The sequence below is a fragment of the Furipterus horrens genome, unplaced genomic scaffold (assembly GCF_987537825.1).
Source record: "Furipterus horrens unplaced genomic scaffold, mFurHor1.1.pri manual_scaffold_3, whole genome shotgun sequence".
NCBI classification, from domain to species: domain Eukaryota; kingdom Metazoa; phylum Chordata; class Mammalia; order Chiroptera; family Furipteridae; genus Furipterus; species Furipterus horrens.
Genome location: NW_028327173.1, coordinates 205,788,864 through 205,802,916, shown reverse-complemented (window position 1 = coordinate 205,802,916; position 14,053 = coordinate 205,788,864). Strand labels below are relative to the sequence as shown.

The window sequence follows — 14,053 nt, the reverse complement described above, 5'->3', positions numbered from 1 at the left end:
TGGACGCGCAGAGGAACTCCCTCCCCAGATTCAACTTTCCCGGGGAGAGAGGCAGCTTCGCGCCACCCGCAAGGAGGAGACCCGGGCGGAGGCAGGCGTGGGGCGGCAGTCACGGGCGCGGGACGGCGAGTGAGGATGGGGAGTAGCCCCCCCGCGCTCCCTCCGCCCAGGGGTTCTGATCTAGAGCACCCGCTGGGCTGAGCCCGCGTCCCCCAGCCTCGGCCGATCTCCTGGAGTCGGGCGCGTCCTCGGCGGCGCAGCCCTGGTGGCGGGGCCCCAGGGCGGCTCCCGCGTCAGGTCCTGCAGGGGGACTGGGCGGGGCGGGGGCCAACGGCCGGGGCCCCGCCCCGACCCCGCCCCGACCCCGCCCCGCTCCGGAGCCGCCCGGGACGCAGTGGGGAGGAGGGCCGCTCCGCGCGAACTGCCTGCGGCGCCCCGCTCCAGCACTCTCCGCGCCGGGTAAGTGGTGCGCGGCCTCGGGGCCGGGCGAGGGGAGCGCCGGTGGGTCGGGGCCTCAGCCCCTGGCCCAGCTCTGACGCGTCTCGCAGGGATCAGGGTCCCCGAAAGTCGAGGGGGCCAGTGGGAGCGTGCCCGGCGCGGGGGCGGGGGCCCTGGCGTGACAGCTGCTGGCTGGCGGGTATTTTTAGTTTAAACCCAGCCCGTCCCTGCCGCCTGCGAAATCCCAAAGTCCTTCCGCTCCCCAAGCCTGAAGGTTTGGCCCCCAAGAAAAAGCCCCTACACCTTGGGCCCCGCATCCGCGGCGGGCCGGGCGCCGCTTCCAAATCTTCGCTCTGCCTCCGCTTGGGGGAAGCGGACCTGACACCGCGGGCTCACGTGGGCAGTAAACGCGGGCAGAACTCCCCGCTCCTGGCGGCCGCGAGCTAGCTCCGTAGTGCCCCGGAGAGAGCCCAGAGCCCGACGTAGGGAGGGAAACTCAAATCCGGCGGGCGCTCTCCTTCAGGCCCCTCCGGGCTGTGCAGCTTTGGGCAAGTCGCTCACCTTCTCTGAGCCTCACGCCGCAGTTCTAAAGGAGGGGTTAGTGGGGCCAAAGATCGCCCGTGGGGCTCGAAGGAGCCCCCAGTGGATGCTGACTCCTCTTAGGGTCTTCCCATCTTGACTGCAAACAGCGGATCTGGTGGTTGTGTCCCAATGTCAGCCCAGGAGCAGTGGGTGTCCGCTGCAGCCCAGCTGACCTCCGCTTCAAAACTCTAAGGCAGGGGACTCCAGCTGGGGTGGGGCTACAATAAATATTATTATTTTGTCACTTTGACCCTGACGCTCTAGCCCAGGGCTGCCTTGGGACCCTCTCCCAGGTTACTGGCCTCTTTCACCTCTGAAGAGTTAACTTTTTTCCGACACTAATTAGGGCTGCTAGTGTGTGTGTGTGTGGGGGGTGACATGCTCAAGGGACATGCCCCATCCCACCCAAGTGAGACAGTGGGGAAAAGTGACTCCTCCCAGGAAAGGGAGCATGCCACAAAAACCCCTGTCGTTCTGAATTTGGCGGGACAGCCTTCCTCAACCGCTGGGAGGAGAGGAAACGGCCCCGAGAGAGGGAGCGATTTGCCCAGAGCCACACAGCCAAGAACTGAACTGACTCTTGACGCGCCAAGCCCTGCCTCCTCCCTGCACAGTTGGGGCAGCCAGCAGGCCCCGGGGTTCAGGAGCTGGAAGGCAGAGGGGCGGAGGGGCGCGCCTGTGCCAACGGGCTGTTTTACTCGTTTCCTGTAACCGTGCCCCAGCGGGGCTGTGTGACACGTGTGGGTCTGCACATTCCTTGGGCAGGACCACACCGGGCAGCCCGACAGCCGCAGCTGTGCCAAGCCTGCTGGCCCCGGATCTAGCGGAGCGTTGTTTTCAGCCCAAGAGGCCCCTCCGAGGGCAGCTGGGGCAGGCGGGGACTGGGCAGGAAGGGGGAAGGCTTATTTCAGGAACTTCTGTCTTGCCGGGGGTCCTGGGGGGAAGTCCTGAGGACTTACTGGTGGCACCAAGAAGAGAGGAGAGGTGAGAATCCAAGTCAGGTTTCTGCCTCGATGCAGGCTGGCCGCAGGCCTGGCAGGCACCTTCAGGGTGCTGGAGCACACCTTCTGTCTCCATGGGAACAGTCTCTAGCCCAGGTGCTTTGCATGTTCTCCCGAAGCTGTGGACTTAGCCGTGCCTGGGCGGTCCCTCCACCTGGGCAGACGGAAACCTGGGGTGGGGGCTGCTGGGAGATCCTGGCTTGGCTGCAGGATGACCTCCCCTCTGGGATGGCAAGACCGGGCAGGTCAGTACAACCTCCAAAGCACCTTGGAGCCCCTGGGAACCAGAGGGCACAGGGCCTCCCTAGTCACCAGCTGTCGGTTGGGGTGGCTAGGGCAGAATACCCGGGTCCAGTCCTGCCATAGCCCTTTCCTAGCTGTGTGACCCTGGGGACATCACGTTGCCTTTCAGAGCTTCCGTTTCCTCCCCCACCTGCATTGTAGGGTTCCAGGTGCATCAGTGAGACAGTCCCCCAATAGCTCTTATATGGTGTCAGACACAGCACATGCAATAAGTTGTCACAGTTTGGGGTGACAGAGCCTGGCTGGGACACTTGGGTCCCTTTCCCGTCAGCTGGGCCCTTCGCTTCTCTGCTTTGATGTTCCCATGTCTGTCAAAAGGTGGGTGGCCTTGGGTCACCTCCCTCGGGGCCCTTCCAGCACTGGAACCTGGTCCTTGACCTGGACAGAGAGATCTGAGGGGCCGCCGAGGGAGGGCTCCCCGTGTCGGGGCCGCCTGGCGGCATTTCCTGTCTCTCCCCTCTGTGGGTCTGACAGCGGCCGTCGGCCATTTACAGGTGAGGAGAGCCATTCAGAGGCAGGAGTGGTGGCAGCAGGATTTGAATCTGGGGCCTTCATTGCACTACACAGGCTGGCCTGGACGATGGCAGGACAGTGTTGACAGACAGAATCCTGGTCAGCATGACCACGGTGACATTTGCTGGAAAACATGGAGGTCAAACATGTTTCTTCCCCAGTGGCATCTGAAAGTAGCCACGAGTCACCAAGAGAGGATCCTGGGAGGAGTGGGCGGAAGTCAGGGAGGTGTCAGCCGACTCTCCCCGCCTCACTTCCCTGACACAGCCCCTGAGGGTCTTTGCTTCAGGACCTGGGGATGATGTTCCTGGGGATGAGCCTCGAGAGCAGATGGTGGCAGTCCTGGCAGCCGCAACCCCGATTCTGTCATATCTTAACAAGAGATAAGAGCCCCCAGCACCTCCCTGTGTGTTGCTGAGAGGAGCAATGGGACATCTGGGGACAGCGCTCAGCAGAATGCCCAGCGTGGCAGGGACACGCCATAGACAGGCACCACCGTGGATTTTATTATTCCTCATCCTCCCGGGGGGGGGGGGGTTGTGACACCGTGGTGCAGCCGGTGCTTCTTCCCTGGGTTTCCAGGCTGCACACGGGCCAAGGGAGTCCCCAGCATCTCCAAAATGCCTGGAAGGATGCAGCAGAGAGCTGCTAAGGAAGGGATGAAGCTCAGTACATTAATAAAGAGTTATTTAGTGATAGATACGTGGGAAGTGAAATGAGAGCAAAATGCAAGAAAAGGGTTGCCTTAGAAGTTCAATGTCCCCATGGCAGAGGGGAGGAGACTGGGGTGGGGAGCCTCGTGGGGGGCGGTGACTAAGGAATTCACCTTGCAATCATTTATAAGTACACCTGTGTTTTATGCACATCTCTACACACAGATCCTATTTCAGAAATTTAAGTAGGTTTTTTAAAAAAGAGCAAGGGAATGATAATACAAAATCAGGGTGGTTATCTCTGGTGGGCGGGAGGGTACAGGGTCAGGGGGAAGCCTGGTCCACATCAGTGGGCTCCATTATGCTCTGTTTCTTTGAGTGGTGGGCTCATGGATCTTATTTTAAAATATTCTTGTGCTTCATTTACAAATAGGAAATATATATATACACATTGCATACAATGTTTATATACATTATATATATTTCATTATATACAATGTCTATAAACATTTCCACAATGTTTATAGACATTGTATATATTCCACAATGATTATAAACATTGTATATATTACATTATATATAATGTCTATAAACATTGTATATATTCCATTATATATATCAAATCTTACAAATAAAATTAAAAGATAATATGTGGAACATGTTCACAAAGCTCTCTTAGAAAATCAGACTCTACCCACAGATTCAAACGTTGATCTGCTGGATTTAAAAACTCAAAGAAACAAATCCTGTTGTGTGACAGATGCATGACTTTTCATTCAGGAGAAGTAATCTCCCTCTTCAGAAGTCACACAGCAAGAAGTCCTAGCCTAATGATATTTGCTTCTGAATCATAAAACTCAGGCCTGTTTAAGTTGGGAGGAACCTCAGATTCCTGGACCAGTCTGATGGTTTTATGGCGAGGGAAGTGTCCCAGCTGAGGACAGCGTGAGGCCCATAAGTAGGGAAGACCCTTTTGGGCTGCCATACCTGGTGACTCGTCATCAGGACACGCCGTGCCACTCCTGTGACAAGGGCCACAGCCTCCTCCTTGAGACAGGCAGGGAAATGGGTGAGATACCTGAGCTTAAACTCACACACTCATTTTAACTTTAAGAGGTCAGAAGAAGGCTACCACCTGTGATGGCTGCACAGTTCTAGAATGTACGGGGACAGGAACATCGTGAAAGGAGCTACATAGGCAGGGCCTTTCCTGCACGGGGCCCCTTAGGACAGTGGGTGGTATTTCCTCTGCTCTTTGATGGGCAGGCTGGATGCACCTGTAAGTTACCAAAGCGACTCAGTGATGTGAGGGTGATTATACCCGTTTTTCAGCTGGGGAAACAGGTTCAGAGAGGTTAAATGCCTTGCCCTAAATCACACAGCAGGTCAGTGCTGGAGCAGGGCTTTACCTGGAGGGGGAACTGACAGATGAGAAACAGTTGTAAGTGAGCTCTGCAGGGAACACCTGCTGTACTCCCAGAAGCTGCAACTCCCGAGGCTCAGCCCAGCCTCGCTTCCTCCTGACGGACGTGCTGATGTTGAGGGTAATGGGGTGGTGTCAGATCATAGAAGGCCCTTAAAGCGGATGGCTTCGAGGGCCACGCTTCCCCCCTGACCCAGCTTGCTCTGTGACACACGCAGCAGTGCACTGAGAATGGGGCGGGGTGGGGGGAGTCCATCCCTTTTGGGGCTCTGGTGCTTCCGGGGCTCAATTGGACTCCTGGCCACCTTCTCTTTGCCCAAATCAGAAGTGTTCTTCAGGCCTTCCCTCTGCAGAGCTGCCTGTCACAGGGCTCAGAGGGCGGGTGTCCCAGGACTGACGACTAGGGGACTGGGGGGGGCTGTGCTGATGCAAGGTGGGCACAGAGGCCACTGTTGTCCCCTATATGCGTGCTCCCTGGTGCAGCGGAGCCCCGGGGCTGGTCCCAGCCCCGCTCTGTGTCCTGGGGCTGGTCCCAGTGAACCGTCTCCCATGGGGCAGGTGATACCTACTGCAGGGCTGGGCTTAGTGTGAACCCGATGGGGAAGAACTTCCCACAAGCAGGGAGCTTTCAGAGACTGGGAACCAGACCCACGCTGTGTGTGCCAGAGCGGCCGTGTGCGTGGTGCTCAGGAAGCACTTAGAGGTGACAGCTGCAGTGGAGAGGATCAGGCCATCTTGTCCGAGCCTATGGCTTGGCCTGTGGGGAAACTGAGTCTCCGCAGCAGAAATGACCAGCCTCCGTCTCTCAGGTGCCTCTGGGCCCATCTGGGATTTGAGACCGTGCCGTCTGGCCCCTGGGCCACCTCCCTAAAAGTCTGTGTCCTCGGCATCCAGGGAATAGCACACCTGGGGATGGTGACATGGTGGAAGTGTGGGGACTGATCTTCCAGGTCCAGCCCACCCAGGCGGCACCAGGCCTGGATGGAATGGGGTGGGGGCACCGTCACTGGCTAAACACTAATTAAGCCAAGCATTTTATTTGAGATCTGAGAAGGGCTGAGCCGCTCCCAAGTGACATTTGCTGAAATAATACTGCGGGCTGACTCACTGGGGTAGCCTCTTCCCTTGTTGTTTCAAAGAGCTGAGCGTTCCAGTGGCGAAAACAAGAGGAGCTTGCCATTTCACAGCCGCCCTTGACCTTCACCTGGGCTGGTCCCTGTTTCCTGCCCTTTACAAGGGGAGGTTGAAATTAGATTCATAAGGTGCTTTGAAGGCTGGATCTTCTCTAGTCCCAGAGCCACAGCCTTGAACCAAGTGTAGTCTGCCCAGCACGCCAGGAGGAGCCAGGTCGCTTAATGCAGGGGCTCCCTGCCTGTCTGACCCCTCTTGCTCTGAGGATCAAGTCCCAAGCTCCCTGCCTACCCATAGGGCATTTCATGCTTACTGCCACCTGGGCTGTCTCCTGGGTTCCCCATCCCCAGGCCCCAAACTCATCCTGATCCTTGCCACCTCCACACCTGTGCTCCAGCTGTTACCTCTGCCACTATCCTCATTGCTCCTCCCACCAGCACCTCTTCCTAGAAGCCTTCCTCAGCCACCACCACTGCACTTCACACAGGATATTTACTACTCAGTTTTTGTGTCTGATTCCCCCCTAGACCGTGACCTTGAGGGCGCAGATACAGGATGATGACTTCTCGCATCCCAGCCAGAGAGAGGAGGTTATTATCACCATCATTGCTGTTCTTTAATTACAAGACTTGACACTCTAAAATAGGATTTTACAAACTTTAGGATTGCTGAAGGGAATGGACAGAGCAGATCCTAATGACTCCCAGGACACAGAGGAGAGAGGTGGGCTCCAGAGGCTGGGGAGAGGGGGCGTGACCCATGCCATCTCCCTTGGTGCCCTCTTGGAGAAAGGTGCACTTTCCTGGGCTCTCCAGGGGTTGACTCTGGAACTTGGAACACATCTCTTGGCCTCTCAGGACTCATGTCTGACGTCTGTTCTCCTTCCTGAGCACCCCCACTTGCTTTTCCCACTTGGGTCAGGTCTTCCTCCTTGCGCCCCCTCTGCCTAAAGAATGCCCACCCCTCCCAGGCCTTCCCAGAGTTGTTCCTCTTCATTTAGACCTTAGCTCACAGTCATAGGCTCCAGGGGACCTTCCTGCCCACACAGCAGCCCCTGTTCCATCCCTGCCACTGTGCCCTGTCCTCCTGCCTCTCTAGCACTCATCACTCCCTGAAATTATGTATTTGCCGCTGAGTTTATCACCTAACTCCTCTACTAGGATATAAACCCCATGAGGGCAGGGATTTTTCTCTGTCCCCATAGTCCAGCCTCGTAGCTACTCAATGCATACTATGGAATGAAAGGATGAATGAATGAACGGGGTGCCAGCTAAGATTCCTTGCCCAGTTTGCCACAGTGCTGGCATCTGTCTGGCACTTACAGAATGCCAGCCTTGCTCCAAGTGCCCCCTGCATTTCCTGTCTTTATTCTCGCAACTACGCAGTGCGGTGCGCTCCTGCGCTCCCATGTGACAGCTTGAATGACCTGCCCTCAGCTCCTCAGCGGGGGAGCTGGGGACTGAACTCTGGAGCTCATGCAGGTAACACCAGCCTGCGCTGGCCTTCCGTGCCGGGCATGCACTGGGCAGGACGTGGTGAGTCAGACCTAGAGCTCAGCCTCCTCCAGGCATCCAGTTCTTTCCTTGCAACCTCCGAAGGCCATTCCTCAAAGGAAATCCTTTGTGTGGCCAGTGTCACGTGGGGCCAGGAATGCCACCAGCGTTCCAGGGCCGGGCCCACCCTGGAGCACCCCACCCTGTCCACACCCTTGTCTCACTTGGTTCCAGGCACTCCGTCTGTGGCTGGTGCACTAGCTGTGAGAACTCAGTGACCACAAGCTGGCCATTGTAGGGGGGGACACGGGCCAGGTGGGGTTGCCAGGCGAACATCTTTCTTTCAGGACCACGCAGCGATCGCACCTGGTCCACTTCCTTTGCCTATTTACCTGTTTGCTGATTGCAAACTCAACTTTGCTCAGAAATAATGGTAGAAAACCGACTTAAAAAATCCCTCTTGTGGCGTCTCTTGCCCCCACTTCCTTCTGGGTAAAACCACCTGAATGCCGGGGTGGGGGTGGGGGTGGGGGTGGCGTGCCAGGTGGCCCTCGGGCAGACCCTTCTTGCTGATGTGTTCCTCAGAGGTGGCCTGTAAGTTCCTACATTTGTCCCCTACAGGAAGCAGTGGGATTAGTCACCCAGCTCCTAGCTGGTGCTGACTTTGGTTTGGGAGCCGGAAAGGCACATGTTTGTGGCTGGGACCTGGGCTCTTCTGCCCTAGACGCTGCCAGCCTTGGGCAACCACATTCCCTCACGGTGCTGGCACTGAGATGCACAGGAAGGAGGACACCAGAGGCCCGCCCTGCCGGCGGGTGGGAGGAGTCTGGTGGGGGGAGGGCGCTTTACCCAGACTGGCCCATCCTGGGGGTGATGACTGGGAAGGCTAGGAGGGGCCCCAGGAAGGACTCTTGTTTTGTCAGAGGGCACAGTTGTTTTTATTTTCTTAGAGCTTTTAATTATTTATTTTTAGAGAGGGGAACGGAGGGAAAAAGAAAGGGAGAGAAACATTGATCTGCAAGAGGAAAAAAAAATCCATTGATCTGTTGCCTCTCACATGCCCCCATCAGGGGACCTGCCATGTGCCCTGACTGGGAATCGAACTGGCGCCCTTTTGGTTTGTAGGACGATGCCCAGCCCGTGGAGCCTCTGGGCCTCCACCCTCTTCTCTGTAAGGTGGGGGGCCTGTGCTGCACTCTGCACCCCGCCGTGAGCATGCACATTGCAAGCCTGCCTGGAGCTGAGGGGCCATTGGTATGTTTAGGTTAGCTCACTGAGCAAGCTGTCACCTGTCTTCTGGTGCAAAGGACAGTGACACCGTCTAGTTTGGTGGAGTCCTCGTTGTTGCTGGAGTGGGGCCGGCAGCCTCGAATGGTGGGATCATACGGATGTGGGCTGGGCCCCTGGTTCTGCCACCTGTGCTATGATCTTGGCAAGTCACAGAACCTCCACGGTCCTGGCCACCTCACCTGTTCAGTGGGGCTGGCCGCACCGCACCTCCCCTACAGCGTCAGTCCGAGGGGCAGATGTGCTTGCAGACGTACAAGGAGTTAGTTCCCAGCTCCAAGTGGGTGTTTGATCTCAGAAGTTCTGGCTTATGCGTTCCCAGCTTCTCTGAGCACTGCCCTCTTTCCTGAGGTGCCCTAGCTAGGGAGGTGACTTTGGTGACAACGTGGGCCACTCGCAGCTCTCAGCACTTCCGCCTCCCGCTGCCCCCAGCGCGCCCAGCGGTTGAATTCAGCACAGCTGTGGGTGAGTCAGCCTTGGCTCAGGTGTTCTGGGTGGAGGCCAGTGCTCCGGCAGCCCGGGGCGTGGGGCCCGAGTCAAACCAGCCAGGCCTGTCCCCTTGGGAGGACTCTCCTGTTGGGGTGTACACAGTGTGGACCAAACACACCTTGATCACTCATTTCCCTCCCAGGGCCCCCAGTCACCCCTAATGGCTAATGCCACTTCCTTCTTTTATAGGCGACTATGGAAAGTCCCTGTCACTCTACCAGGCCCTTTTGTCTTACTCCCAGCCCTGAGTGGCGGGGTCCTTCTCCACACCGTGCAGGGCGTCACTACAGCAGGTCCCCTCTCTGCGTCTGGGCCGGGGCCACTAGTAACTGGCAGGACGAACGTGTTGGCATAAGTTCAGGGTTGAGAGGGACAGTAACTCCCTTCTCCAGTGCCTCTCCATCATCCTTCTGACTTTTCCCTCCAATCCTTCTGATTATGTAACGTCCTCATAACCACCTGAGGCTAGCAGGTGACTCGCTTGCCACACCTGGGCCGCTTAACGGCGTCTTTCAAAACCCCCCAGGGACTGATGCTCAGGGATGGATGAGAACCACTGGATTTTGTCAGGAGAACATCTCCATGTGGTTCTGATCTGGTTCTGGCAGATCTCTACCATGTCCCACCTTTAACTCTGAGCGGGCCTCAGGGCCAAGCTAGTGGAAGCATCAGGGAGCGTTAAATAAACGGTATTGTATTTATTCCTCGTGATAGTCTAGACAGGGCAATCAAGCTTGGCCCCGGTTTTCTATGTCAGGCAAAAATAAACCAAAACTAATGAGGAAAAATAATAGGGCAGGTGTCCGCACATGTGACCGAAATCAAGGATGCGGCCTGCAAAGGGCCAAGTGTGTGAACACATGGAACTAGGGGGACTCTCAGGACCCCTCCAGGGCGGACAGCCTGGTGGTCCAAGGGGTGCCCACCGCGGGCTGCCTAACAAGATGGACAACTCACCCAGGACATCTTACACCAGCCACGGGACCCGGGAGAGCCAGGGCTGGCCGATTCCAGGCGACGGTGCATAACCAAGGTTTCCCAGCCTTCCTTTACTCAGTGACCCCCACTCCCGCCCTGACCCGTGGACAGTCCAGCTCGTCCTCTTTGTTGCAATGCACTTGCCTGTCTGCCCCCGATCAGGTCATAGGGGGCTCCCTGGCCAGCATTCAGGGCCCTCTTTCTGGGGACATTGCTGCATAAACGCAGGGAATGCAAAGGTACCAGGAGCTCAGCATCCACAGGGGGCAGAGAGGAGCCTGCCATCGGGGGCAGCGCCCAGGAGAGCTGGCCCCGGGCATTGACGTCTCAGATGGAGAAGCGTCCCCATCCTCTGCCCCTAGATCTTAAACTCTCCAGAAGGGAAACAGAGCCAGAACATGAAGAGAACAGATGCTGCCTGGCCCCAGTGGCCTTTTTCAGCTTGTGTTTGGTGGCGCTGACCTGCCACCGCTGGAGAGCTGGCCCACGAGACAGCTTTCTGAGTCACTGTGGGAGGCTCCTGTTATCTTTTTACTGGACGTGTCCTTCCACTCGGGATTCATACCGTGGCCCCCCATGGAGGGTGGGACCCGGTGCGGGATGCAGATGCTGTCTTGGGGGTCCTGGGGTGCAGAAGGTCCTGCCAGTTCGGGGAAACCGCAGCTCCAAGGCACACGCCACCTCCGGGTCTGTAAGGAAAACTCCAGGCGGCGACCCCGACGGAGAAACCGTCGGCTCAGCCCATTCTGTACCGCAGGGCCTGCGTGCTGTTTGCTGCAGGAGTAGCATGGAATCTCCTGGATTGCTGACAGGGGGCGTTGGGGCGGGTGTGTCCCTTGAGCTGACAGTGGCCTTTGGTCCCTGGAACGTCTAGAACAGAGGTGAGCCATTTTTTTTTTTTCTCTCTGTAAAGGGGCAGAGAGTAAATATTCTGGGCTTCGTGGGTCATGCCGTCTGTGCCACAGTCATTCTGGGCTGCCGTTGTCTATCCAGCGAGCAGCGGGGGCCACTATGCAAAGGACGGGCGTGGCTGGGGTTCAGCAATAAAACCCCCGTGGACACTGGGATTTGAGTTTCATGGCATTTTCGTAAGGGGCTTGCGGCCCCTCGTTCTAGAAGCCCTTTCTGTGCTGGAGGGTGGGCCTTGTGTCACTGTTACCATTTCCGTTGTTAAACGCGTGGCTCCAGAACAGGCCTGCATCTGTGTCTGCTCGTTCAATCAGAACCGAGAGTTGGTTAACTGGTTAGTGTGTTCCTTCAGCAAATAGGGATGGTCTAGAGGCAAAGAAGAGAGGAAACGGGGGGAACACCAGGAAAGTCTCGGGCAGACCAGGACGCGTGGGTCACCCGAGATCAGTCGGTCACACCTCAGTGACTGTGGCATAGGGGCCGGCTGGGTCAGGGGCCGACCCTGTACTGGGGTCAGCAGTCCTCTGAGCCTCGATGCTCCCTGAGACCTGACTGCCCCCCCCACTTCCACCCAGAGCCCCTGCGCACAAAGAATCTCCTACTCGGCCGTCCCCCAAGTCTGTGAGCACCGGAGGCAGAAACCACGCCTGTCCTTGGGCCAAGCCCTGCCTGTCCCAGAGCACAGAGCATTTCGTAAGTGCGGTTGGAGGCATGGATGAGGGCCCAGGGTCTCTGGCTTCATCTCCGCACTGGTGCAGGTCCCTCAGGGGCTACTTCCTGCTCCGCCTCTCTGCACGTGCTGTGCCTTCTCCTGCATGCCCTTCCCTCCCTTGGCCACCTCCAGTGTGACTCGTACCTTGACTGTTCATCAACACAGAGGGCTCTCACCCCTGCGGTGTCCTTCTGAGCTGAATCCCTACATGGGCGTCTTTGTTTATCTTCCCCTCTCCCCCATACGTTTCCTCAAGGAAGGGCAGCAGCTTGGTGTTATCTCTGCTGCACTTGGCACCTGGAGTCCCCGTAAAGGTTCCTGAAGGGATGAATGAATACAGGGAGCAGAGAGTCATTCATTCATTGACCAACTCCTTCCCGAGGACCTACTGTGCGCTGGGCAGCGGGGTGGAAGCAGCGAACATGGCTGACGAAGTCTTTGCTCTGAGGGAACTTAACATTCTAGATGGATCTAGAATCCTCTAAGTTCAACAAGAAAGTGAAAAATAAGCAAGACCATGGCAGAAGGTCTCCTGAGCTCTGAAGAGGATGCAAAGGAGGAGGCAGGATCTCAGTGGCTGGCAGGCCGCCCCTCCACGGAGGGCAGACGGCTCAGGGACCCTTCCTATGGGGGCTGGAAGAATGAGCCTTTCCTGGGGGGTAGCCACCCTACTAGAGTACGGTCCCCTCCGGGATGGGGCCGCCGCGTTCCACACACAGCACGTTCCTTCAAGGACACTTACCAAAGCCAGCATTGTGTGTGAGGAGGAGAAAACACAGTTTAGAAAGTCCAGCGTGCGTTGTGTCTGGTCCGGGCTCCTGTGCCGGCTGGGTGGGGGACCTCTCTGGGGCAGCCACGATAAGGGGCGTGCGTTCTTACTAAGGGATGGTTGGCGGGACGGGGGAGCCCCGGGTCCCCCAGGGGGAACGGGATTAAGCTTCGCGCTGGCCCTGGTGGGGGGCTGTCAGGCAGAGGGTCAAGGGGGAGCCTGAGGGTGACAGCGCTTGGTCAGCTTCTGAGCGCTGCACGTGTCAGTGGGGTGTTGTCCACAGGGACTGACGGGCAGCTCAGCCCCTGGCCCAGTCCCCTCCAGGAGAAAGGACGCAGCCTTGGCCGCAGGGCCAAAGCGCTGCGGAGTCCCCGGGGCCCCAGCCGACGGCTCCTCCCCACTGCTTGGCGTCGGCCGTTTCCAGGGCTGAGGTTGGGAGTTTGGGGCAGCACCTCTGAGTCTACAAAGGCATCACGCGCCCTGCTGGTAACACCTTCACGTTTCGGCCCCAGAGGGCTGGGTGTCCTTGTCCTCACACAGACACACCATAAACCTGGCGTCTCCAAGCCCTGGCAGCACCGGGCGTGTGCTAATTCTAATCGGCACAGCCTGTTAACAAGCGACCTTGGACTCTAGGGAAGTGAGAGTTTCTGGGGGGAGGGTCTCAGGGTGCTCTAGGGCTTCCAGACACATGGAGAGAAAGCAGAGCTTAGTGATGCAGGGGATGGACTATTTTAATAGCTCAGTGGATATCACCTCACGCTCCAGCAAAATGGGGATGATTTTAAATCTCTATGGATCAGCTAAGGGGATGTGGGGGGCACCAAGCAGGATTCGGTGCAGTGTGACCTTGGGCGGTTCACTTAACCTTTCTGAACTTTGATTTTTTAAAATCTACAAAAAGAAGACAGTCATTCCTACTTAATGGTGGGTGGAGAGCTCAATTAGTTGATGTGTTTAAACACCCAACACAATGCCTGACACCTGGTATATTATTACAAGGGGCTACCCCCTGAAAAATCCTGAAGGGCTTCCTGGAGGCAGTGATGCCAGAGCTGATGGTGAATGTAGCCAGGCAAAGTAGAGCACAAGGAGGGAAAGCCCTAGGGAGTTCCTGCTGCAGGGAGAGAACGTGGGAAAGGGTTGAAGGTATGGTTGCAGAGGTGAATGAAGAGGGACTTCAGCTATCCTGCTAAGCATTGAGGACTTGCTTGGGTGGGGGGCTCTGGGTCACTGGAGGATTTAAGCCAGAAAAGCTCTTGACCCTGGTCCCTTCAATGCCCCTTTCTGCCAAAAAGACAGGATTTTGGTCCCTCTGCCTCTTGCAAGACTGGCAGATTTCCTGGGGAAGGAGTTGAAGTCCCTGGCAGCT

The 14,053-nt window shown here is 57.2% G+C and overlaps 1 protein-coding gene across 1 annotated transcript in view; it reads left to right on the top strand.

Moving 5' to 3' along the window:
• Positions 1-404: 404 nt before the first annotated feature.
• The window catches only part of SYNE3 (spectrin repeat containing nuclear envelope family member 3), a 73,304-nt gene continuing 59,655 nt past the window's right edge, over positions 405-14,053 (top strand). Inside the window, exon 1 of the mRNA XM_090271362.1 lies at positions 405-459. The gene's annotated coding sequence lies outside the window, so the exon portion shown is untranslated. The remainder of the gene's footprint in view (positions 460-14,053) is intronic.